Source organism: Bos taurus, chromosome 6 (genome assembly GCF_002263795.3).
Source record: "Bos taurus isolate L1 Dominette 01449 registration number 42190680 breed Hereford chromosome 6, ARS-UCD2.0, whole genome shotgun sequence".
Taxonomy (NCBI): domain Eukaryota; kingdom Metazoa; phylum Chordata; class Mammalia; order Artiodactyla; family Bovidae; genus Bos; species Bos taurus.
Genome location: NC_037333.1, coordinates 26031827 through 26057375, shown reverse-complemented (window position 1 = coordinate 26057375; position 25549 = coordinate 26031827). Strand labels below are relative to the sequence as shown.

The following is a 25549-nucleotide window of genomic DNA, read 5'->3' as shown; positions in this document are numbered from 1 at the left end:
AACAACAAGAAAACATTCAACACAATCACTTCCCTTATTTCAGACTCGTCCCTGGCCTTGGAGGCCATGGGCACCACCACCAGACAATCCCAGCAGGATGCCTGAGCAAGACCCAAGATGAGCTGAGAGAGACAGCGGCCACCACAAAGGAACTTGGGACTGGCCTGGGCTCACCTCCGTAATGGCCTCTGCCTTTGTAAAATACAAAAGGGAAAGAGTTAGGCAATGGGTCTCAAAGACCAACAGACTGGGTGTCAGGAAACCCCAGGTTTCATACTAGCGTGTGAATTTGGGCAAGTCACTGGACAACCGTCTCCTCAAGTATAGATGGAGAATAACAACTCCTGCTCTAGATACATAGGACTGCAGTGACCAACACGAGGGAAGGGAAGACGTTTTGAAAAGGATACCGGATATAATTAAAATATCACATTTCACCCATCCGATAAAATTATAGTGAGACACATGCTGTTGCCACTGGCTGTGTCGTCGGAACATATGCAGCCCTTAAACGTCAGTGCACAGGAGCTGTTCATGGGATCTGTGCTTATTTGGGGTCTGTTTCCAGAGTATTTTATGTTGGCAGATCATTTTCTTGAGTTTCTGCACTCCTTATGAATCGATTGGCATTACAAGTGAGTCATTTGTGACAGACTATCTTTTCAAGAGACCTGTATAGCAGACAGCCTTAGAAGACGGAGACAGTGTTCCCAGAAACGTTGCAAAGGCTGCAGCAGACTTGCAACCCATTATAAAAGTTTTGAGTTCCCTAAATTCAGGGCTCCCAGCCTATAACACAGCTCATTATGTGCACAGGTGTCAGCTAGCCTGCTCTGCATCACCCTGTGGAAACCAGGGCTCAGGGAAAGAGTGAAGAATGTTGATACACTGGCTACTAATATTGTGTCCTGTATCTCTGACCCAGGGGTCTGGCATCTCTGCCAGCATCTATGACACTGAGGTAGGTAACTTGCTAGCTGGCGGGTAGCATACAACCTCAGCTCCCTCACAGCTCTTGACATTTAGTAGTACTGTTTTACAGGAGGGCTGGTGTTCCCCTCACCCAACAGACTGTTCCCTGGTGCCCAAGGCTTGCCCTGGTCTGCCATGTTGGAAGTCAGCTCAGTCAGAGCTGAGGAGGCAGAGGAGCTATTAACTCAGAGTTATTTCTGGTATTCTTTTTTTTTAAAAAAAAAGCTAATACAAATACTCCCTATGCCTGTGTATCTGTGTGTTTTAAATTTTTGTTATACCTTTTAAGGGCTTCCCAGGAGGCACAGAGGTAAAGAATCTACCTGCAGTGCAGAAAACACAAGAGATGCAGGTTTGATCCCTCAGTCGGGAAGATCCCCTGGAGAAGGAAATGGCAACGCACTCCAGTATTCTTGTCTGGAAAATTCCATGGACAGAGCAGCCTGGTGGGCTACAGTCCAGGGGATTGCAAAGAGTCAGACACAATTGAGCACACAAATAGCAGAGCATGCTTTTTTAAAAAAAAATGTTTGCTTATTCCATAAAATATCCTTTCTTTGGAATTTCCTGGCAGTCCAGTGGTTAGGACTCAGCACTTCCGCTGCCAGGGCCCTGGGTTCAATCCCTAGTCGAGGAACTAAGATACCAGAAGCCTTGAGGCACAGCAAAAAAACAAACAAACAAACAATCAAATACACACATACATATATATCCTTTCTTTTCAGAGAAATATAGTGACATTTACACATTTTCTGGGGGGAAAAGTGACTCCCTTACTGAATGAATTTTTTTTGCTATAGTCAATGTATAATTCTTTCATTTAAAAATGTTCTCATTTAACTGTAAGTATTAAAAATTCTTCTAAAAAATAACTGCATATTTCAGGTGAATTTTAGTAATCATGTGTCTTAGTTAGAAATAATTATTAAAGAACACTAGGGGCATGTAACTCCAATTTTCCAGGCATTATAGATACAATGAGCGGAATGGTGGTACCTACGCTCTCCGCCTCCATCACCCACTCATCACCCACTTGCACAGCCTCCTCCCAGCCCACTTAGGCAAAACCACTACAGGAAACCATATTCAGAGTATACTGACCTCTTGTTAGAATTCAGGATGTATAAAATGCAATCTTATTGATAACATCAGTAACAAAGGCATCCATGAAGTCACCTTTGAGAACCACTAGTTCATATTAAACAGGACTCGAATTTTCTCCCAGTGGGCCTTTGAAATGCTAAGTTCTAAGAGAAACCTGCTACACCCTAGAATTGCCATGTAGCCTTAATAGCTATCACAGATGTTGTAATTTTGATCCAATTAAATATGCACAAAAAAGAGTAATAGTACGTACCTTCATTTCAAGCTCTTTTTACATTTCCACGTACATGTTTTAAATGCCCTTAATGTTTTTACTGGATTGACAGCATCTTTCTGATGCTTTATATTTGATCACAATCTAAGACATCTTGAGAGATGAATGTAGAATACATAGAGCACACCCAGGAGATACAAATCCATTGATTATCATGTGAAAGGAGGCCTGGAGGCAATTAGGCCTTTGCCGTGGATGACAAATAAGCCCCACATAAAATGTTCTATACACTGAGGCGTCTTTGATAGGTCCTACTGGCTCAATGACTCACAAAGGATGGGGAGAGAGAACATCTGAAAACAAAGGGCAGGCTGCCGGCACCATTTAGCTATTTATTCTGTATGTTCAGCTCAGTTTTTCCCCTTTCCAACTTTTCATGAAACCATAAAAAGAAATGGAATGGATTCTTTTCAACCAGGAACATCAGCACTGCATACTAAGGAGGAAAGTATTGGCTTAACACAGGGCCCATATAAACCACTAAATATCAACCCAGTCTCTCTAGTTAGGTATTTCTAATAGGGGAAGTGGGTTTTGACAAATCACTCTTTTATATGTTCTTTCATAGAAGAGTTTATCACACAGACTCTCGGAAATCAATTTACATACAGGACAAGCTGTAGCTGAACCATTCACAGCTTCAGGATGGAAGACTGCGTTCTCAACAGGCACTGCCTTGGAAACTATCCGTGTATGTGCACTCTGGAATTTTCCTTTTCTGTTGGAATTGTCTGGAACCATTTCAAGATGAACAACAGCGTAAGTGATGTGTGAATAAGCTGTACCTATTTCCTCTCATTTAAAGATGCCCACAATTTTTTTGTTCTCTGAGCCAAAGCTGCAAGACATTAAAATGATTTGAAGACATAAAACAATGTGCTATAAATAACATGCTTCTAAAAGGATTTATTAATCCAGATGAATGCAAAAAATGAATATGGAAATAGGAATACTTTTTAAAGACTAAGACCACATTTTCCTCAAGTTAAAAGGGATAGTATAAAGGGACCAGATGAGCCATGAATAGTAACACAATCAAATGAGCATGGCCTTTGATGACAAACCATCGTTCAAATCTGGGCCCTGGCCAAGATAGATGTGACCCTGGACAAGTTGACAGCTCTCAGTTTTCTCACCCATAAATGGTGGTAGTAACAGCATCCTCACAGGACTGATGTGAGAAGATCAGAGTTAAGGGAAGTGTTCTGTGTATAGTATGCACCCAATGAACAAATTATTATTGCAATTAAAAATGTTATGGAAAAAGTCTCTTCCTTAAAGGTCATATAGGCTCACAACAAAAAGCAATGATCATGTCATCTGTGTGTTAGGTCAATCTAGCAGATTTTTTACTGGAACTGAAATGTATATATTGTGGGGGAAAAAAAAAGATTATGAAGAAGATTTTAAACCTTCCTTCCCCACCCCCACCGTTTTTCAAGAAGCTTCTTCTCATTCTCAATACAAGATTTCATTTAAAGCTGGTTAACCAGAGAGGGTTGCCATGGGAAAGTAAACCGCTGACAGTACACATTAGGTTCACACTAATTTATAAAGGTAGCATACCGCTTATGAAAAATAAGCTGGCTGGACGCCCATGGTTTGCCCTTGAGTCTCAGCCAACAAGGAAGTTTCATGCAATGTGATTAGTGAATGAGGAGACCCTGGGTGATTAATTAGTGCTCGCATCAATCCCATCAGACAGGCTTTCAGCCAGTAATGTAAAATAAGCCACCCGATTCTAACTTTCTCATCTCCATACTGACTTCCGTGTGAACATGACTTTGTCAAGCACTATAAATATTGAAGGAAGATTTCCTCCAAATCTCTTTTAAGACAAATCCCGCTTCCTCTGACATATATCTTAGCTCTGATAAATGGCAGACTGGATGGGGAAGAATCAAAATAAGGAAGCTTCTGTGAAAATTCTCTGAGTGCTGAATTTAACTAAGCTCACTTCATAAGTCCCTACAAGTGCCTGGTGCTCAAACGAGAAAAACGTGCCTATGGATGAACAGATTTACTGTAAAAACCTAAGGGTCCGTCAGCCTCTTAAAAAACAAAGTTATTATAAAAACTGTGCGTCAGTAACTTCTACTAGATGCTTTTTATGCAGTTAGCAGTGTGTTACTTCCCTTTTCACTGCTTCGTTGGATGTTAAGTAATTTGTTTTTAATCTATAATTCCCTAGATATTTCTGCTGTGTCCATTTCACTGTGGAAAGATGTCACCATGTCTAGATCTGCTGGTTTATATTGCTGCACAAACAGTTCTCTGCTATCTATTATTATTTCAGACAAGCTTCTTAAATTAGATTTAAAAGAGAAAAATAACTTTCCTGAATTAAATCAGTCCCTTTAAATGAGGTCGACCTTTGGGTAGATAATCTGTGTAAACATAAAATGGGTCCTGCATGCCTCTAAATCTCATCATTAGTCAGGATCTCAAAACTGGGCTCCAAACATGAGATAATGGTGCATGGCTAAGATATAAATACTCTATTACGGTTTATATAATATTTTTTTATGGTAGATGAAAGGGTCTACATCAATAATACTACGTATGCTGCTGCTGCTAAGTCGCTTTAGTCGTGTCCAACTCTGCATGACCCCACAGACGGCAGCCCACCAGGCTCCCCCGTCCCTGGGATTCTCCAGGCAAGAACACTGGAGTGGGTTGCCATTTCCTTCTCCAATGCATGAAAGGGAAAAGTGAAAGTGAAGTTGCTCAGTCGTGTCCGACTCTCAGCGACCCCACAGACTGCAGCCCACCAGGCTCCTCCGTCCCCTCAATATAGGATCTAGAGAACAGTGTATCTACACATGGAAACATCTAAAAATGTCTTATGTCATAAAATGCAGGTCTCATAGGCTAAAATCATTATCTGTTCCATGCTGCAAAGGCCTGAGGTTTAAAGATACCAGGCTGTGCTTAATCAGAGAGGAGGCTGTTACTGATCTTTGCTCACACACTGCTAGGGCTGAAAGGCACCTCAGATCTAGCAAAGTCATGTCAGGAAACAGGAAATTGAGAATCTCCATTTAGAAGCTGGAACCCTGATGCCAACCTGTATCATTCTTTTCCAGAGACACAGGAATCCAAGGCAGTAGTCATGGCAAGAAGCTTCTGCTGCTCCCAAGTCCACCCCAAATGGCTTTCGAATGTCAGCAAAGCAGCCAAAAGACTGAAGCAGCCAAGACACCAGGCAATTTCTTAACAAACACCTTGGAGTCTGAACCTCAGAGCAACGGGCAGGACTCCTGCTACACACAGGCTGATAAATGACCACAGGGACCAAGCATTTGCCATCTACTCACAGATATAAGTCAATAATTAACCTAAAAACCACTTTGCAGTAAATTTCATAAATGAGATTGAGAAAAAAACGGTAAGTTCAGAGAAGGCCACCAGCTGCCAAGATGAGGGAAGATTACATGGTGGGGAGGGGGGAGATGGGTATCATGGGAGGGTGAGACTGTCAAGAAATGGAGATGAGTCTTCCTAATCTGTGAGTTTTCAACCAGCAAGTTTGAAAACCTGCTGATATCAGTTTAGCAGGTCAGACCAGCATGTTCTATAGGGAACAGAATGTATTTCATGTGGCAAGATGAAGTACTGCTTCATGAAACTTCTGTTTCATATGTAAAACGTACTTCTTATTGAGGGTCTTGGTCAAAATGTTTGAAAGTTTTATGGAAAATGAAGAGTGAAAGTGTCTGTCTGGCTGGAAAATAATAACTTGGTAATGAGGTCACTGTAGGCCAGACTATAGAGGGTCTAGAACATACTATCAAAGAATATAGATTTTATATTTTAAAGGCAAAGAGGTCATTATAGGTTTTTAGCTTTTCACTTTATTTTTAGGTTTTGCCAACATGTACTATGCTTAGTATCTCACATACACGATCTCACTTAATTTCAACAACCCTCCTTTGAAGTGGGTATTATCATCTCCATTTCAGAGGAAGAAAGTGAGAATCAGACAGATTATATAACCAGCCCATAAAATGAAGCCAGGTCTTTTGACTTCAAAGCTCATAATATTTAAAAAGAAACAAAACAAAACTATGAAATGATCAGAGCCTGGCTTTAGGCATATTAATCTTGTACCTTCAAACAGCTAAACTGAATAGACTTTAGACAATTATTATTAGTGGGGTTTCTTTTGATCGTTCAGTTTCAGAATTTAAGATCAATTTAAATACACTCCAAATCTTAGGGGGGAAAAAAATCACACCAAAATCAACAGTTAAAACTGCACTTTCTTAATAACCCTAAAAAGATTTGAGTGAAGGTTCTTATTTCTCAACTGCTACATCAGTATACCTTTTATTTCATCCTGCAGTAATTAAGTTGGTGAGTGTTATCACTTGACAAACTCTTTGAGGAAAATACAAAAATAGGTCCAAATGCAGAAGTCGGCCGAAAGCAGAAATACTGACATAAAATAAGTAACCCACTGCGTTCCTCAGACTCCCTCACTCTGGCCTCTATTCTTACACTCAGATGCTCTATCTGATCCTACCTCCGGGGACAACCGTGAGGACTCAGACTGTCATCTGTAAAGAGCGCAGAGCCCAGGGAAAGAAAGGCTGGAGAAAGTCTGGATATCGTCACGGGAGTGGGGGTGGACGCGTGTGTGCCGAGAACCTGCCAATGGTCAACTTCCTAACACAAAAATGTGACAAAGAAGTAACAGCTGATAGAACAATGGTCTGTCTCATTTAACAGGGGGAGAAGAGAAATGGCTGTATCTGATGAGTATAATATGGAAGGCAGGAGTATATTGAGTGGCAAAAGAGAAAAAATATGCTTCCCTTTTTCTGCTAAAAACCACACACAAGAATTAAAACACACACACACACAAGAATCGAAAAAGTCCTCCACACAGTCAGAATAACCCAGTTGCCCAATGCCCAGAGAAACCAGGACAGTAAAAGTACTGCCCTGGCCAGTGTGTGAGCTGGACAGAGAATGTGTACTGAGGGTCCAGCAGACCAAAAGAGCCAGCTGAGCACAGGACTCTGCCCTGCACACCCTGAATGAGCTAGCTAATGTTTCTTGACTGAAGTATGGATCCTCTTTAAAAGAAAAAATTTCTGACTCTCAGTATTGACTTAATTTACTTTTATTAAGATATTCCTTAAGCGTGCAGAATCAGAAAACTTGTATAAAGTCCCGAATACATTTGGAAATCAACTCCAAGCACTACCAAACTAACAGAACTCACACTAGCTACAATAATTAAATGTAACAGATAATGTTTTTCGCTGCCACTAAAACATTGATGCAGCATCCTGCCTGGTTCCAGCTTTAATCTGTTCTGGTGTTTTGACTTGCATAAATGTTTACCTAGACAACACTTGTTTATGAAAGAATGTTGAATAAAATAGCAAAAAACCCAGAGGGCAGATTGGGATAATCAGACCTCATATTTAACCCAAAGCCAGCCAATTACTATAATGAGGCATCATGATAACTCCGCAAAGCTCTCCTATTCACTTCAGAGGTAGCATGCGTGTGCATGTATGTGTCTGTGTGTGCATGTGCTAAGTCGCTTCAGTCGTGTCTGACTCTTTCTGACCTATGGACTGTAGCCTGCCAGGCTCCTCTGTTGGTGGGATTCTCCAGGCAAGAATACTGGAGTGGGTTGCCATGCCCTCCTCCAGAAGATCTTCCCGACCCAGGGTTTGAACCCAAGTCTCTTACGTCTCCTGTGTTGGCAGGCAGGTTCTTCACCACTAGCGCCAGCTGGGAAGTCCTTCAGAGGTAGCACTGCAACGGTATTGAGATTTGCATTTTTCCTGCTTTACTGAGATATAATTGTACACCTTAAACAGACTTTTTACTCAACAATGTGATATTCTGATACTTTGTGAAATGATTACAATCAAGCTCATTAACACAGCCATCACCTCAAAGGGTTACCTTTTTATGTATCTGTATGTTAACAACACTTAAGATCTACTCTCAGCAAATTTCATACATACTATAGAGTATCATTCTATACTATAGAATGCATTCTATAGAAGGCAATGGCACCCCACTCCAGTACTCTTGCCTGGAAAATCCCATGGATGGAGGAGCCTAGTAGGCTGCAGTTCATGGGGTCACTGAGAGTCGGATACGACTGAGCGACTTCACTTTCACTTTTCACTTTCATGCACTGGAGAAGGAAATGGCAACCCACTCCAATGTTCTTGCCTGGAGAATCCCAGGGAAGAGGGAGCTTGGGGGACTGCCGTCTATGGGGTCACACAGAGTCGGACACGACTGAAGTGACTTAGCAGTAGCAGCATAGAGTATCATTAACTACAGTTGCATTACTGTACATTAGATCTGCAGGACTTAGTCACCCCGAATAACTGAAACTTTGTACCCTTTACCAACATCTCCTCTCCTCCACTCCCTTAAGCCCCCGGCGACCACCACCATTCTACTGTTTTTCAGTTTGACTTTTCAGATTCCACATATAAATGAGATTATGTATTAACTGGATATCTAATCCAATCACTTCTAGAGTGAGAAACAGGCATTTTTTTTTTCCATTGTGTATTTACCACCTATGCTCACTACCAATGAACTATAGTGCAAGGTGCACAAGCCAGGCTGGTCCTGCCCAGCCTCCCACAGGGCATGGGAGGATGGTGCTGACTGCTGCCAGTTTCGAGTGACCACAGTACAGACTGCTTCTCACTGATCTTATTGCATCTTTGCAATTACCCCAGGGCAAAATGTACTTTATCTACATTTAACAGGTGAGGAGACAGTTGAATTAAGTGACTCACCCACTGTCACCACGGTCAGATTGGCAGTGGTGAAGCCAGGATGTGAAACCAGGAAGCCTTCCTTGGACACCAGACCCCAAGCTCTAAACCGCAAAAGTTTCCTGACCACTGCAATCACCACGTGGCCCCCATTCACACACTGAGAATACACAGAGGCAGGTGCAGCCCTTGCCTCCAAGCATTATCTTATAATGTGGTTGAGCACATGATCCAGAAGATGCTAACATCTTTAACTGTCCACTAGATATCTTTATTTGGTGGTTCCGCATTCAACCAAGAGAGGTGTGCCCTCAAAGACCAGAGACTTGCCCTGCAAACTGGTAGGGTCTATATTAGGATTTGAAATGATTACTTCTGATGAGTAAGAAACTGCCAGATGTGGGAGCGAGTGTAAAAATCATATGCCCGATATAAATAGAAACAAGAGCTAACAGTTACTTGAATCCCTGAAATGGCCCTGGTACAGGTGAGCACTTTCTCTGGACGATCCCACTGACATTTCACAACAACTTCTGAGGTGAACACCATTACCACCTTCACTGTGCAAGTGTAGAACCTGAAGACATATGTGGCCTGGCCTGGAGCAGGGAGCCAGGCATCCCACTCCAGAGGCTGAACCCCATCCACATTACCACTGGAGAAGAACTGGGACTTCTGCAACCAGCTTCCCCTGGAACCTGCCTGTCCTGTTTGGTCAAGAGAGATCATTCTGTCAGAAGAACACAGATTTATGATAAATCAGAACCTTCTGGCTTTGAGTCCAAACACTAGTAGGACCCTAAGGAGTGGTGCAATTAAAGATGAAGAGTCTGAGAATGTTCCAGCAAAGAGGTCCACACTGCCGTGGAAACACAAAGCTCAGCTTTGGTCAGAAAACTAGAGTGTGGTTGGTTCCTGCAGTCTCTCGCACTGACTGCCTGGTGGGAAAAGGACTGCTGGAGACTGCCGCCAGCCTCAGGCATGGGCTCGGGTTCACCCAGCCATCCCCTCACTCTTTAGGGTGTGTGCTGCCAGAGGCTGACGAGGCCACTAAGACCGGGACAGAAGACAGGTCCAGGGCAGAGAGGGCTCATAAGCACACCCCATGACACAGCCTCAGATGCCCGGGGACGGAAGTCCCTTTGATTATTAAGACACAGTGACAACAGCTTCCTCATGTTGGTCACCAGTGTGTGCCAGGAACTACAGACCATATAGTAAGAATTCTCACCACCCTGTGAAGTAGACAGTGCTAGCCTCCACCTACCACACAGCCGAGGAGACTGAAGTTCAGAAGGCAGACAGCCTTAGGAAGCAGCTTAAGGCCAGGGTCTTCGAAGCTCACAGCTGTTCCCACCTTCCCAGCTCTGCTCCTCTCTACCTGTGCCCCACTACAGGAGTGGGGGCAAGGAGACTGGGTGGAGGTTGGGCCTAGGGAGAAGGAGAGGGGAGTCAAACTGAGAAAGAGATACTGAGAGCCAACAGAGTTCAGTCCTTTCATTTATAGTAAACTAAAGACGTTCTTTGAAGAAGGCGATGGTACCCCACTCCAGTACTCTCGCCTGGAAAATCCCAGGGACGGGGGAGCCTGGTGGGCTGCTGTTTATGGGGTCACACAGAATCAGACAAGACTGAAGCGACTTAGCAGCAGCAGCAAAGATGTTCTTAGGCTTCCCAGGTGGCGCTAGTGGTAAAGAACCCGCCTGCCAATGCAGGAGGCATGATATGCGCATTCGATCCCTGGGTCAGGAAAATCCCCTGGAGAAGGAAATGGAACCCCACTCCAGTATTCTTGCCTAGAGAATTCCACAGACAGAGGAGCCTGGTGGGCTACAGTCCACAGGGTTGCAGAGTCAGACATGACTGAAGCGACTTAGCACAGCATAAAGAGGTTATTAGATTCACACAGGATTACACGTTTATATTTTCAACCAGGATTACTAAACCCTCACTACGTACCAGCAATGACCCTAGTGCCTCCCAGCACATGACCTAATCCAATCCTCACCGTGATTCCCTTGGGCAGGTGCCCCATTTTACAGATAAGGACACTAAGGTGCAAATGAGGTTATATAACTCATTTTAGATCTTTCTGCTGCCAAACCCTGTGTTCCCCACAAAGTCCTTGTCAGCCACCCAGGGTTGGCCAATGAACGAGCCAACATTTGGGTCTGCAACACAGCCTCTCCCTGCCGGGAGTCTGTGAGGACCCCGCACGCGACAAGCCTAGCCGTGGCTCCCATCTGCAGCCACGTCCCCCAGCATCCTGTCACCGGGCCCTGGCTCCATCTTCCCTGTGACTCTGTTATTACACACAGCACTGCTCCCCAGGGAGAGGTGTCAGGGTCTGCCTTCTCACATGCTCCAGGCAGGGTTCCAGATGAATGCAGGACAAGATGGGGTGTGTGGCCGCCTGCAAGGGGCTCAGCTCAATGCCCGACAGAGAATCTTCTAAAGCGTAAGCAGCAACAGGAGAAAACATGCCCATGGGAAGTCTCAGGTTCCTCAGACTCTCTGACGGGGACCACATCTGGATCCGTCATGGGACGCACAGAGCTCCAGGCCTGAAACGGAGGATGTGTAAAGGGCTCCAGAGCCAACTGCTGGTCATGAAGTTGCTCCATTTTCAAAACAATGCCTCTGGGCACTTCAGCTCCCAGGGTCCAGCCCAGGAGCAGCGGTAGCTACTCTGTGGCTGTCCTGCCTGCTGTCCACCCAGGGCCACCAACAGGTCTGGCCTGAGAGGAAGAAACCCAGGAGTCGCCTCTGGCTGAGGCATGCAGGGTGGGGAGGTCACACCAGTTTGCTGTTTTAGCTCCTAGTCTGCCAAAGGGTCCCCAAATGGGCGGGGAGGGAGCCACGGACCACTGTGCTGACCAGAGGCCGGGTCTGGGTATCTCCTCACCTCCCAACCTCTAGGATTCACAGCTGTATGACTGGCGTAAGACGCAACCCAAAGCAGCAGACGAGCAGTCCTAGACACTAGGCTCGAGCCACCCTGGGGAAACTAACGCGGTTTCCCTGCTGTTACTTTGTCCGCGCACACTACCATTCAGTGAAGTATTAGCTTCTCTTGAACGCGTAACCTAGGAATTCCTTCAAAATTCATATTGTTACACTTGTATCAGTTTATTTTGAAATTTTTATCAACATGTCCTATGACTGCCTATGCAGGTATTTATTCAAATGTATTCTATTGTGCTATTTTTTTTGTGCCAATTTTTACTTGCAAATTTCCTTTGACTATAAAAGAATTCATTTAAATGTACTCATATTACAGTTTGCTTTTGTAATACCACGATTCACCAAAACACTATACAGGTATGTGCGTTTCTTTTTAACGCTCTGCATGTGTGATTTTAAAATGTCACATCTATAAGTGTGTACTACCTACTGCGTACCCGTGAGTTTCCTGTATTATCTGTGTGACTTAATAGCTGGGGGAAGGGGTTATAGAATATTATTGCCTATCCAGATGTTACAATTTCCTATTAAATCTCAGTACACTGTTTTTCATAAACAAAATTCTTTCCCCCAAAAAAACTTTTAAGTCACTTTCTATACATTTATGACTGAAGTGCCTACATATTTTTCTCCAAATAATTATTTGTAAAAATCAGAATATCTATTACAAATCTCTGCTGCTTATACTGTATCCAAAACAGGAGAGTGAATGGGGTCCAGGGGCCAAGACTCTCTCCACGTTTCAGCCTGGACAGAATCCTAAAGTCCTCATCCCATCTCCGAGGCAGCAGGACTCTTCAGTTTCCCAACACATGAACGACCTCAGGATCAAGGCTTGTCCAGATCCTTCCATTCATGCCGCTCCCATCACTCCCCTCTCCCCAGACTACACACAGCTCAGTACTGCAGACTCAGAATAAAAGCAGCAAGTGTCTCAAGGATGGGAGTGCCCTCAACAGTTCATCGGTGCCTTCATCCCTCTACACTGTGTTCCCTTCGGATGTTCTTTTCCCCAGTAATCTTTTCTACTTTGTAATACTCTTTAGGGAAATAGAAAGACCAGTGAGTAAAAACATACGTAATTTATTCTAACAAAATTTTAATTGACAAACAGTTGTATGCAGCCTCGTTTGGTATGCAGCCTCGTTTGGTATGCAGCCTCGTGGTGGCCTCTGGTGATCCCCACCGGCTGGTATTCACAGCCTCAGCTAGTCCATCCTACGACATCATACCTGGGCTGGTTATGTGACTGACAGAACTCAATACAGGTGATGGAAGGCCATTTGTAAGACAAGCTTATAAGCGATTCTGGCTTCTATCCTGGTCACTCCCCAGTGCAAGCTTCTTTCTCTCAGATCAACTTGGTGCAGAGAGGAGCCAACACCATGAGCAGCCCAAGGGAAAGGAGTGGCAAGAACTGAAGCTTCCTGCCAGCACACACCTGAGTGAGTCTGAAAACAGCCGCACCGGCCCCAGTCAAACCTCCAGATGACTGCACTCCACGAGAGAACTGAACCACTGAGCCAGCTAAGCCACTCCCAGAATCCTGACTCTCCAATAATATGAAATAAGACTTAGTCACTCTAAGCTGCTAAGCTTTGGGTAATTTGTTATATAGCAAAAGATAACCAGTATGCATAGGTTTTCATATTCTTCCTTGAGCTTTCTTCAGTTCTCCAAGTTTCCATGTTAAACATGAACTATTTTTGTAAACATAAATCTAAAGTAATGTTTTAAAAAGCTTCATCCTGTAAAAGATTATACGTGAGCATGACTTCCTGGCCAAAGATGGAGTCGGCTAAGGTGGTGAGTTCCCTTTGTAATTCATCCCTTATTCCTGGACTGGAAGCTACCCAGCACAGGCCTGCTGGAGATGCTACAGAACAGGTGTGAGCACGAGCAGTGGCGACCTGAAGGAGACTCCCTCCACCTTAAGATTTGACTAGCGCCCAGACACTGCTAACTGGCCTTCCTTCCCCCTTCAAGCAGACTCAAAAATATCCAAGGTGCAATTTCACTCACAAAATATCATCAAGCCCATAATGAGGTATCACCTCACACCCATCAGAATGGCTACCAGCAAAAAGACAAGAAATAACAAGTATTGACAAGGATGTGGAGAAAAGGGAACGCTCATGCACTGTTGGTAGGAATGTACTTTGGTGCAGTCACTAGGAGAACAGCATGAAGCTTCCTCAAAAACTAAAGCTAGAACTACCATATGTCCCAGCAATTCCACTTTGGGGCATTTTTTCTGAAGAAAACAAAAACACTAATTCAAAAAGATATATATATATACACACACACACATCCCTGTGTTCACTGCAGCGTTATTTTCAACAGCCAAGACATGGAAGCAACCATCAGTAGATGTAGTTACAGAATATGTAGCGAGTGTGCGTTTGCTTGTGTATATATATAAAATTTAGTATTACACAGCTATAATAAAGAATGAAATCTTCCCATCTGTGACAACATAGATGGATCTCAAGGGTATTATGCTTAGTTAAATAAGGCAGACAGACAAATACCATATGATTTCACTTATATGTGGAATCTAAAAACAAAACAAATGAACAAACATAACAAAACAGAGTCATAGAAACAGAGGAAAAACAGGTGGTTGTCAGAGGGGTTGGGGTGGGGGAGATGAGTAGAATTGGTGAGGCAGATGAAGAAGAACAAATTTCAAGTTACAGAGTAAGTGAGTCACGGGGGTGAAGGTGCAGCAAGGGGAATAAGTCAGCAGTGTTGTAAGAGCTTTGTATGATGACAGATGATAACGAGCCTTATCGTGGTGATCATCGTGAAACATATAGAAATATCACATCACTGTGATATGCCCCAAGAACTAACAGCGTTAAAAGTTGATTATACTTCAATTTTTAAAAGTTCAATAACAGAGAAAAAGCCTTAAAACCATTTTACAATGCATGTGTGTATCAACTCATCATACTGTACACCTTAAATGTATACAATTGTTCTTTATACAGGAATTAATTGTATATAAATTATATATAAATTGCTCTTTATATCCCAATTTAAAATATATATATAAAGATTATTACCCAAATACTATGACCAATTGCTTTCATTGTTACTGAGAACTGCAGAAGGATATACACACTGATCTTAGCCAAACAGCCGAGAAGCGATTCAGAAGGATATAGATTGAAATTAAAGAGACATTTAGGAGTAGCTTTTATAAGAAATTCTTGCCAAGAGAACCTGTTGTCACATAACTGCCCTGCCCCATGAGGGGCATCACAAAGACCCTGGGCCTCAGCTTTATCGGGAAGAGGTCCACACCCAGCTTCCACTCCCTTCTGGTGGTGTGATTCTGGATAACGAATTTACCTCTCTGAGGCTCAGCTCTCTCAAGGGGCGAGAGAATCATCTGCCTTGGCGATGCTCAGCTGGCCTCATTCTTTCCTTTTCTAGACAGGATGGATAAAACTGCATCACTAGACCCTTTCCAGCCCTAAGAGTCTCTGGTAAAAGCTCTGCACTGGCTTGAGACAGATGTGACTAAGGTGTCCCTATCTACCAACCTTCCTCCTCCCTTGGCAGGCTCTGACTCATTTCCTGAATGTTTCTCTCAGGAAGGCATGCATCCCTTTCTCCTGGAAGAAAATGTGGAGCAAGCCAGGAAGCTTAATTTCACAAAGAACCTGTCACTAACTAGTTGGATCCTTGTAAAGCAAGTCATCTCACCCTTTTGGGCCTTGGTTACCCAGTTGGGATATGCAGGCGACGGGATAAGTGATTATGTAGGTCATTTCTACCTCTAGAAGCCTAGATTCTAATTTTAGGACACTGTGGAGAATGTTTTGGAAGGCTTTATGTGTTATGAGGGGTTTCTGTTTAAGGGACAAATATCTCTACACAGCTGCACTCTTGCTCACCTTCCCTGCACTTAATTGACCTCCATGTAAAATGTTCTCATTCCTTTTCCAAAACTAAATGACTAAGGCAGGTTGAAAGCTGGCAGTTAGAAGGCTACTCTTAGGCAAATCTCGCAGCCTCTCTGTGCATCATTCTCCCCATCTGGAATAAAGAAACAACAGGGCCTTACCCAATGGGGTCTGGGAAGAGTAAATGAGTCAGTCCACGTGAAGAGCTCAGAACACACGGCGACTCCCACACGAGTGTCAGTCACCGGTGGCCAGAGCGCCAACACACCTGCTCACATTTGCTCCCACCGACAGAGCTGTGTGCTCATGCCAGGTGAATTGGGCTTCCGTTCTGTGCCAATTGCATTTGCTTCGCATTTATACTCTCCAAGCACCATGTAAAAGCAGTTAACTATGAACGTCAAAAATGAGTCATTTCTCCAAAAACAAAATTAAATACCTTGTAAAGGCTCAGTGAAGGCAAATCATGAAAAATTCTGCTGGTGAATTAGATGTGCAAGAGAGAATTCTTAAAGACTGGAAAAAGTCTAGAAGAATCCTGAACGTAGATTACCTTTGCAAGGAATGCTAAACCCTAGGTCTGCCTTAAAGAAATATAAGTGGGAGAGGTAGGCAATAGATTATGGCTGAGTTTATATAACAGACACTACAGTCTGAGGATCCTTCTTCTAGGAAAAGGCCTTGAGCCAACATCAGAAAATTTTTGGTACTCCAAATTTTATACCAAGTGACAGAGCACTGGGAAAATATTATCAGGGTCACCATGTGTAAATTAATAGCTAGGAAAAAATCAAAATGCTAATCAACATGCTGCTTATAAATTTTCTCATTTAAAATAAAACATGTCAAATATGTGTCAGCTTTTCTGTATCCTCATCGTTTTAATCAACTCTCCAAGTTAACTAGTGACCGGTTCTTCTGAGTTTGACAACAGGGCAGCAACTGTGTGTGTGAATGTGTTTTCACACAAGTGGACGTGCCAGGAGTTACAAAGCTCCCAGTAGATAATACATCCAGGTCACATCTGTTACTTGTCTGATATTTAATATACTTATGTTTTACATACACTTATGTATAAACTTACACATAAAAACTTTGTGACTTTAAAAAGAGTTTTTAAATGTTTTTACGGAACTTCCTAATTTTGCCCCGAAAGTAACACTTTGGGAATAAGTAAATTCATGTATTTGTGTACATCTGTACTTCTCAACATTTGGCTTATCTATCCTACACAGTCATAAAATATTAGAGCACAATATTGAGCTTTAAAAATAAAGGAATGCAAATAATTGCAAAAGACTTTGAATAGACATCCCTCCAAAGAAGATGTACAAATGGCCAATAAGAGCATGGAAAGATGTTCCACATCACTAATCATTGGGGAAATGTAGATCAAAACTACAATGAGATACCATCTCACACCCAAAAGGGTGGCTATTATCAAAAAAACAGAAAATGACAAGTGTTGACAAGGATGTGAAGCAATCTGAACCCTTTTGCACTGCTGGTGGGAATGCAAAATGGTACAGCTGCTGCAGAAAGCAGGATGGAGGTTCCTCAAAAAAAAAAAAATAATGTGTTACCATACAACCCAATAATTCCATTTCTGGATATATACCCAAAAGGACTGAAAGCAGGGTCTCAAAGATATATTTGTACAGTAATATTGATTGATTGCAACATTATTCACAATAGCTAAAACATAGAAGCAACCCAAGTGTCCATCAATGGATCAATGGCTAAGCAAAATGTAGTATACACATACAATGAGCACTACGCAGCCTTAAAAAGGAAGGAAATTCTCTAATACGCTACATCATGGGTGAACCTTGAAGACATTATGCTAAGGGAAGCAAGCCAGTTGCAAAAAGATAAATATTGCATGATTCCAATTATAAGAGGTACTTTAAAAAGTCAAAATGATCGAGACACAAAGTTCAATGGTGGCTATCAGGGGCTAGAGGGAGGGGAGAATGGAAAGTTATTGTTTAACAGGCACACAGTTTTAGTTTTACAAGATGCAAAGCTTGAAGGGAATGGATGGTGGTGATGGCTCCATAACAGTCTAAATATATCACTGAACTGGGCACTTAAATGGTTAAGATGGTAAAGTTTACATGTATTTTAACACAATAAAAAATAAACGAGTGCCTACCTTATTTCTAATTTAATTAGTGGGCTAAACGTATCTTGCCCATGGCAGATGAAAGGCTCTGGGCTATGACCTCAACTTCACTGGCTCCAGACCCACAATTCTCTTACACAACCTGGCAGACACAGTTCACCATCTGGAGCCCCAGTGTCCACAGTGCCCAATGTCTCTGGCCCCATCTGTGTCTGTGTGCACGTGTGTGTGTGTGTGTGTGTGTGTGTGTGTGTATGCATTCATGCATGCAGGTACAGGCACTAAATCAGGGGCTGTCCAACAACTCAGAGGCCCAGCCTCACGGAGTCTGGCAAACAGTGATCCTCACTCACAGCCAGGGCTGAAAAGGGTACGGCAAACACAATCTGACCCTCAGACTGGCCAGATTACAAAATTAAAGGGGGTGACCACTGAGGAAAGGGGGTGTCACATATCTGTATTTGCTTGTTTGCCATGAGAGCAACAAGTGCTAAAAGCTTGGGAAAGCATATGAGAGAGGGAGGCATAAAATAAGACAGAAGGACATGATAACTTCTAAGCAGCAACAAAGAAGACTGGATGGCTGGGAAAGACTATTTTTTTTAGCAGTAATCAAAAAAGAAGGGATGGCTCATCTTCCTACATAGCTGTACTATAACAAGTGGAAATAAAAGGTAGTTTGGAATGAGAAGTAAGTGATAACACTACTCTCAGCTGGATTAGTCAAACACAATATCTTATTCAAAAAGTCCTACATTCCAAGAAGGAGTGGTAGAGGTGCAGAGTGCACACCTGTTGTGATTTCCCCATGCAGCAGCCCTGCCCTGTTATTCCTGTGTGGTTTGAGTGGGGCAGGCAGGTACCACTGCCCACCTTGACTCAGTGACTGAGGTGTCAGAAGTCAGAGGGGTGACCAGAGTCCATCCTTTAATAGAGCAAGGCAAGTTTAGCATGCAGCCATTGCTGTGCATCATTACTTTGCACGGTTACTAGGCAACTAGGGTCCTGCTCAACCATTGGTCAGCATCACAATGGGCCCCACCCACAAGCTACCAACTGTCTATGGGTGACCATAAGTGGTCCTGCTCAGCCAGTGGGCAGTGCCACAGTGGGCCCCACCCATAAACAACCAACTATCAATGAGAGGACCATTAGTGAGGCAATTCAGCCATTGGTCATCAGGGGAGGAGTGAGGTAAGAGGTGAATCCTGGCCTTCTGCCCAAGGCTTTCCAGCTCACCTGGCCTTAGGCCAGTGGGTAAACTTGGCGGGGGGGATGCCAGGGAACAGGATGGGGGACTGGGTCCCTTAGGGCCCCAAAGCTCTTGCCAAGGTCACCCACTGATTGGGCCTGGACCTTGAGGCGGCAGTGAACATCTCCCCCATCCCTGTCTCTGTAACTTTGCAGCAGCAGCCATCTGCCTAGATCATAGTCTGAGAGACCTGGTCCCCAATGTTTGGGAGACCTGAGGAGTTGAGTCCTGGGTGCCTGGTTCCCTGAGCGATGACAATTGGGCAGGGTCTGGGGATCTGAGGGACCTGCTGAGATCTGTCTCCTCTTAGTCCAGATAAGGACCTTGTAGGGTAAAGCTGTGTCTTGGGATCTTGCCCTTCCTTGTCAGAACAGACAGTAACATTCGTTTGGTAGAGAGTTACAAGAGCATTGTTACTTGATCATGACTCGACTTCAAGAACAATCAATCTGACACCAAAAAGTCTGCAACAACTCACCATGCTCCTCCCTCACTTTTCCTGTAAAAGGGCCTTGCTGAAAGCTTTCAGGGAGTTTGGGGTTCTTAAGGCATGAGCCACTCATCTTGCATGGCCCTGTAATAAACCTTTCTCTGTTCCAAACTCTGATGTTTTAGTATCGTTTGGCCTCACTGTGCTTCGGGCTCATGGACTTGCGTTTTCAAGTAACAATCCAAGTCAAGGCCCATCAGAGTAGCACTAAGTCAAAACCACAAAGGAGACTTTCTCTTTTTGCTACCGAGATATATAAAACCAGAGCAGCTGGTGGCTGTTTCTGCCACTGCTTGGGGCAAGCGTGCCTGAAAATGAAGCCAACAGGGAAAGGCAGAGCAAGAGAGGGAGAGAAAGACACTTCTGACATTGTCACAACAGCTGGATACGGCCAACACCAAAAGCAATACACCTAGACTTTTCCGTTATGTGAATCGATAATTTCCTGTTTTCGCTGAAGCCAGTTTGATTGGGGTTTCTGTTACTTGTAATTGAAAGCAGCCCTGACTCATTCAAGGTGTAAATGGTTGCAATATATTGTTTCCATTTAACTATGTGGCTTATAACCCACACTTTGGAACATAGGGTTTATCCCTACACCTAAGCCACACACTCTAAATGGGCTCAATATAAATTATTCCAAAGGGAAGAAGGAAAATGCATGCCAACTAAGAGTCCATGTAAATACTGAACTAGAATATTGACAACATTCACAGCAAACATTTGTTAAACATTACTACGTGCTTATGCTAAATTTTTTCTTATTATCTCTCTTTTAAATATACAGAAACCAACTCAGGTTAAGAAACTTACCCAACAACAAAGACAAATGGTAACGTCATAAAGCCAAGAACGAACTGAACACTCTAACTGGAACATTCTCACTTAACTGTTAGGCCTACTGCCTCTAAGAGATCACAAGTGCTACTGCCAATACACAAGTTGGTTCTGCTGTGCCACACAGAGACTCAACTGCTCGGTGGTGCCCTGAGATACACCATAGCACCTCCCTGGGAAAGGTAGCTTTCCAAGTACAGGTAGCAAACTATTATTAGCGAGTCATGAAATTGATTCAATGAGAGGAGATCAGCAGTATTTCCCTCCATGGCATAGAAAATAGTGTTAGAGCACAGTGTATAAGAGTAAATATTACTTTCTGAAACCTTTTTAGATATATCTACACACACATTTATCAACTCTGAATATTTATTGGAAGGACTGCTGCCAAAGCTCCAATACTTCAGCCACCTGATGTGAAGAGCCAACTCACTGGAAAAGACCCTGATGCTGGGAAACATTGAGGGCAAGAGGAGAAGGAGCCAGCAGAGGATGAGATGGTTAGATAGCATCACTGACTCAATGGACATGAAACGGAGTAAACTCTAAGAGATAGTGGAGGACAGGGGAGCTTGGCATGCCACAAGTCCATGGAGTAGCAAAGAGTCGGATCTGACTTAGTGACTGAACAACAACAATACTATGCACATTTATACAGGTACACACTGGATCATGCTGTAAAATATACCTTGTTATATTATACTATAGGTCATTGTCAAAAGAGTTTTAAGCCATTAATTAGCAAAAGGCTCTGTGCATGCTGGCTGTAAAGTCACTGACACCAGGACTCACAGGGTCCAGGTGGGGACAGAGGGAGACATGAAAACCAAATGGCCTCAAGAGTTGAGGAAAACAAACCAACCCACACGGCACTACATTGCCACAGGGAACTCCTTCACCCGAATCCACTGGACTGTCTGGGAGAACTTTCATTCCTTCACAAAATATGAGAGTCTGAATCCTTCCACCAGACTCTCAATATCTGATGTTTATGTAGTCATTCAAAACAGAAAAGACTGACGTCAGTGATGTGAACACAGAATGCCCTGTATGTGAGCTAGGAAGGCTCGCACCTGGCTCCAGGCAGCCCCACAAGACACAAGGCCGAAGCTGAGACTCACTGGGCCAGCTTGAGTCTGGAGGGAAAAACCAAAATGGACAAGTGTAACAGCAGCCCTGACTGGGTGAAGTGAAACCTGAGGCTCACCCCTCCTTCTTTCTCACAAAGAAATGCCGAGGGGATTCGCCACTGATGTTAACTGCCACCCAGGCCTCCCTCCTCAACCCGCCAAAGGATGCTTCTCATGTTTTTATTAATCTCTTGTCATAAACAGCTTGTGAGAGCATGTGTGCTAAGTGCCTTCAGACGTGTCTGACTCTCTGTGACCCCCTGGACCATAGCTCACCAGGCTCCTCTGTCCATGGGATTCTCCAGGCAAGAATACTGGAGTGGGTTTCAATGCCCTCCTGCAAGGGATCTTCCCAATCCAGGGATGGAACCTGGGTCTCCCACAATGCAGGTGGATTCTTTACCATCTGATCCATCAGGGAAGCCCTATGAGAGCAAAGTAATGCATTTTATCACTTTCCCTTTACCTCCTAACGAGGAGAGGCGGCCTGTACCTGCTCCAGAGCCCTGAGCCAAAATCAGCTGGCAGCACATTCCCTGTCATGAACCATGGCACTGCAGCACTGAGGAGGCCCATTTTATTACAGGTTCATCCATAATATATTTCACTTGAACCTTGTACAGACTGAACTTATTAACACAAGTGAACAGTCCATCCTAAAGCCTGAAGTCCTTTAGAGTCTCCATTCCTTTAAGTTCTCCCCCACACAAGACATTGCTTAACCTCGGTAAAGTCAGCAACTATCAGTGTAAGATATTTTCAATCCTGGGTCCTGAACTTTCTGTGGGTTAGGGATCCCCCTTTAAGGATCTACTAAAAGCTATGCACGCTCTCTCAAGGAAGTTGCACACAGGTACAGATGTGTGCACACATAAAAACTTGCTAGATTTTAGAGGGTTCACAGACTCTGTGGGAGAGGGAGAGGGTGGGGAGATTTGGGAGAATGCATTGAAACATGTATAATATCATGTATGAAACGAGTCGCCAATCCAGGTTCGATACACAATACTGGATGCTTGGGGCTGGTGCACTGGGACGACCCAGAGGGAGGGTATGGGGAGGGAGGAGGGAGGAGGGTTCAGGATGGGGAACACAGGTATACCTGTGGCGGATTCATTTCGATATTTGGCAAAACTAATACAATATTGTATAGTTTAAAAATAAAATAAAATTTAAAAAAATAGAGGGTTCACAGACACCCAAAAAGTCCTCCATACCCTCTCAGAAATCATATGAACCTCAGGTTACTATTCTCAGTCCAAATCTGTTGCTTTTTACAGTATTAAATACATTTGTAGGGAAAATTCTTCTACATCCTTGTGGCAAAATAATAATAATAATAATCTGCCCACTTAGGGAGTTAAGTGATTTAAGTTTGATTTCTCTCAAACACCAAAAACCAAAACTAAACAACGATTTCAACATTTCCTACTGAATTCTACTTAAGTCTATTTCAGAGACTGATAATCAGTGAAGGATTTGGGGTCAGTTATTTAGGACCTGCTTAGTGCTGAAAGGAAATTTTAAAACAGTAGAAGTTTGTTTTTCATCTGAACAAAACCAGTGCAATGAAGCAATGGTGGAAAAAGAAGTCCACGTACGGTTATATGCTAAGTCACATGGCATCCAGCGAAAGGTTTGAGGGGAACTAGACTTTACTCTTTACTGCTATCAGACAGCCAGGGGTTTTTCTTCCTGCTTAGAGTCTGTTTCTTCTCTTCTAGTTACATCATCCTGATCTTCGTTGGGGCAACACACTGGGTGAGATGGGAGGGATGTGACCCAACACTGGTAATCACAGCATTCCACCTGCCTTACCACAATGATCGGTTTGAAAATAGCAAGCGATCAAAGCTAGTTCAGGGAGACTCAATACCGGGACTTCTACTCAAGCATTTGGCAAGAGAAACTCTCATTTGCTTGGGTTTTTAAACTAGTGGGAAAGATGCCAGGAGCTGCTGGTGGCCATCTTGAAACCATATGGGGGTAGCCTGATGGAGAATGGAATCAACCCAAGAGAAAATGAAGCCAAGAAATGGACGGATCCCTTATGACGTGGTCTGTTCATTGGATGCAGCTGTGGCTGAAGCACTTTTCAAGCATATGCGCTAATAAACTCCAAACTCATGAAGTACCCTGGAGAAGTAAATGGCAACCCACTCCAGTATTCTTGCCTGGAGAATCCCATGGACAGAGGAGCATGGCAGACTACAGTCCATGGGGTCACAAAGAATTGGACACAACTGAGCAACTAACACTTTCACAGATCACCACAGTAAGCTGAGCTTCTAGACTTCTGCATCCTTCACTCCAGTGGCTCAGATGGTAAAGACTCTGCCCATAATGTAGAAGACCTGAGATCGATCCCTGGGTCAGAAAGATCCCCTGGAGAAGGAAATGGCAACCCACTCCAGTATTCTTGCCTGGAGAATCCCATGGACAGTGGAGCCTAGAGGGCTACAATCCATGGGGTCACAAAGAGTCAGACATGACTGAGCAACTAACACTTTCATGGATCACCACAGTAAGTTCAGCTTCTAGACTTCTCCATCCCTTCCCTATAACTGGTTTACCTCTCAAGAACTACCCAGAATTTAAGTTTGTCATGTAAGATGGAAGATTTCAAACAATGAATGACTCGTTTATTGTTACTTGATGCCACTACAAGGATAGTCAACAGCACAATGGTCTTTATACAAGCATGTATTTTCAATATTTAATTTAATATGCATTTATATTTAAAACTTTTTTTAATGGGTTAACACTTTAAAACGTTTTAGTAAGCAAAACATATTGCTAGATAACACTGCCAGTATAAAATTATCTGATTTGTTGTCCAAAGTAATAAGAGTAAATTAAGTAAAGCTGAAACAATGTAATAGTATTTTAAGACCAACCAAAATCTCCAAGAGGAACAACAACAACAACAAACCCCAAGGCGAAAACACTCAAATTTATCTGGAAATGAAAACAATGCATTAAGTAGTAGATAGTTTGAAAACTGTTATCTCTAGGTGGTGGTATTACAGAAAAGGAAAATGAAAAGAATCTTGTCTCTCCCAAATTGGCCATCTAAATCACATTGCCTTGATATTGGGGGGGGGGGGGGTGCGGGGGAGGGAAGGTGGTGAGGGAATTGAGCTTTTAAAAATAAAAGACAGGATAATGATACAGAGTGAAAATAATAATATGCTTCTGCTTCAAAATGTCGTAAGAATGGGTTCACTTCATTAAAAAAAATTTATTTATATGCTTTTACTAAAAGAACCTTTAATGGTGAAATAGGCATTTGTACATTTTTAGGGATATCTTCAGAAAGTTTCTTGGAATCACCAGATCAGGGGGTCAAAATAACTAACCACCAGTTTGGACAAGACCACACCAAACCAAATTTCACACATCAGCCAGTTTTTCTCCAAAAGTCTCCCAAAGAAAATGTTGAAAGCATTTTCAGTGATGTGTTAAATGCTAACAGGGTCTTACAATCAACAAGTTTTTCTCAAAGTGTAACTTCAATTCCATTTTATACTTGATCCCTTCAAAAGTAAAATTTTCTTTACATTATAAAAAGAAACATCTTATCCCAAATCCCTAACTTCTTAGCTGTGTTTTTAAAAATTTGAAACTCATCTTGATTTGAAACATGAGCCTATTGATTTCAAAAACCCTGCTATGATTTAGGGTTGTGTCTCATACTTTGTGTTTGTAGCACAAACCATT

The 25549-nt window shown here is 43.1% G+C and overlaps 1 protein-coding gene and 1 long non-coding RNA gene across 2 annotated transcripts in view; one reads left to right on the top strand and one right to left on the bottom strand.

Annotated features, from left to right (window-relative positions):
* TSPAN5 (tetraspanin 5) overlaps positions 1-25549 on the bottom strand; it is a 178806-nt gene that overhangs the window by 45125 nt on the left and 108132 nt on the right. The gene's annotated exons all lie outside the window — the stretch shown is intronic.
* On the top strand, positions 19039-22060 carry LOC112447049 (uncharacterized). Its single transcript, XR_003035093.2, has 2 exons — positions 19039-19314; positions 20650-22060. It is a non-coding gene; the product is annotated as an uncharacterized lncRNA (long non-coding RNA).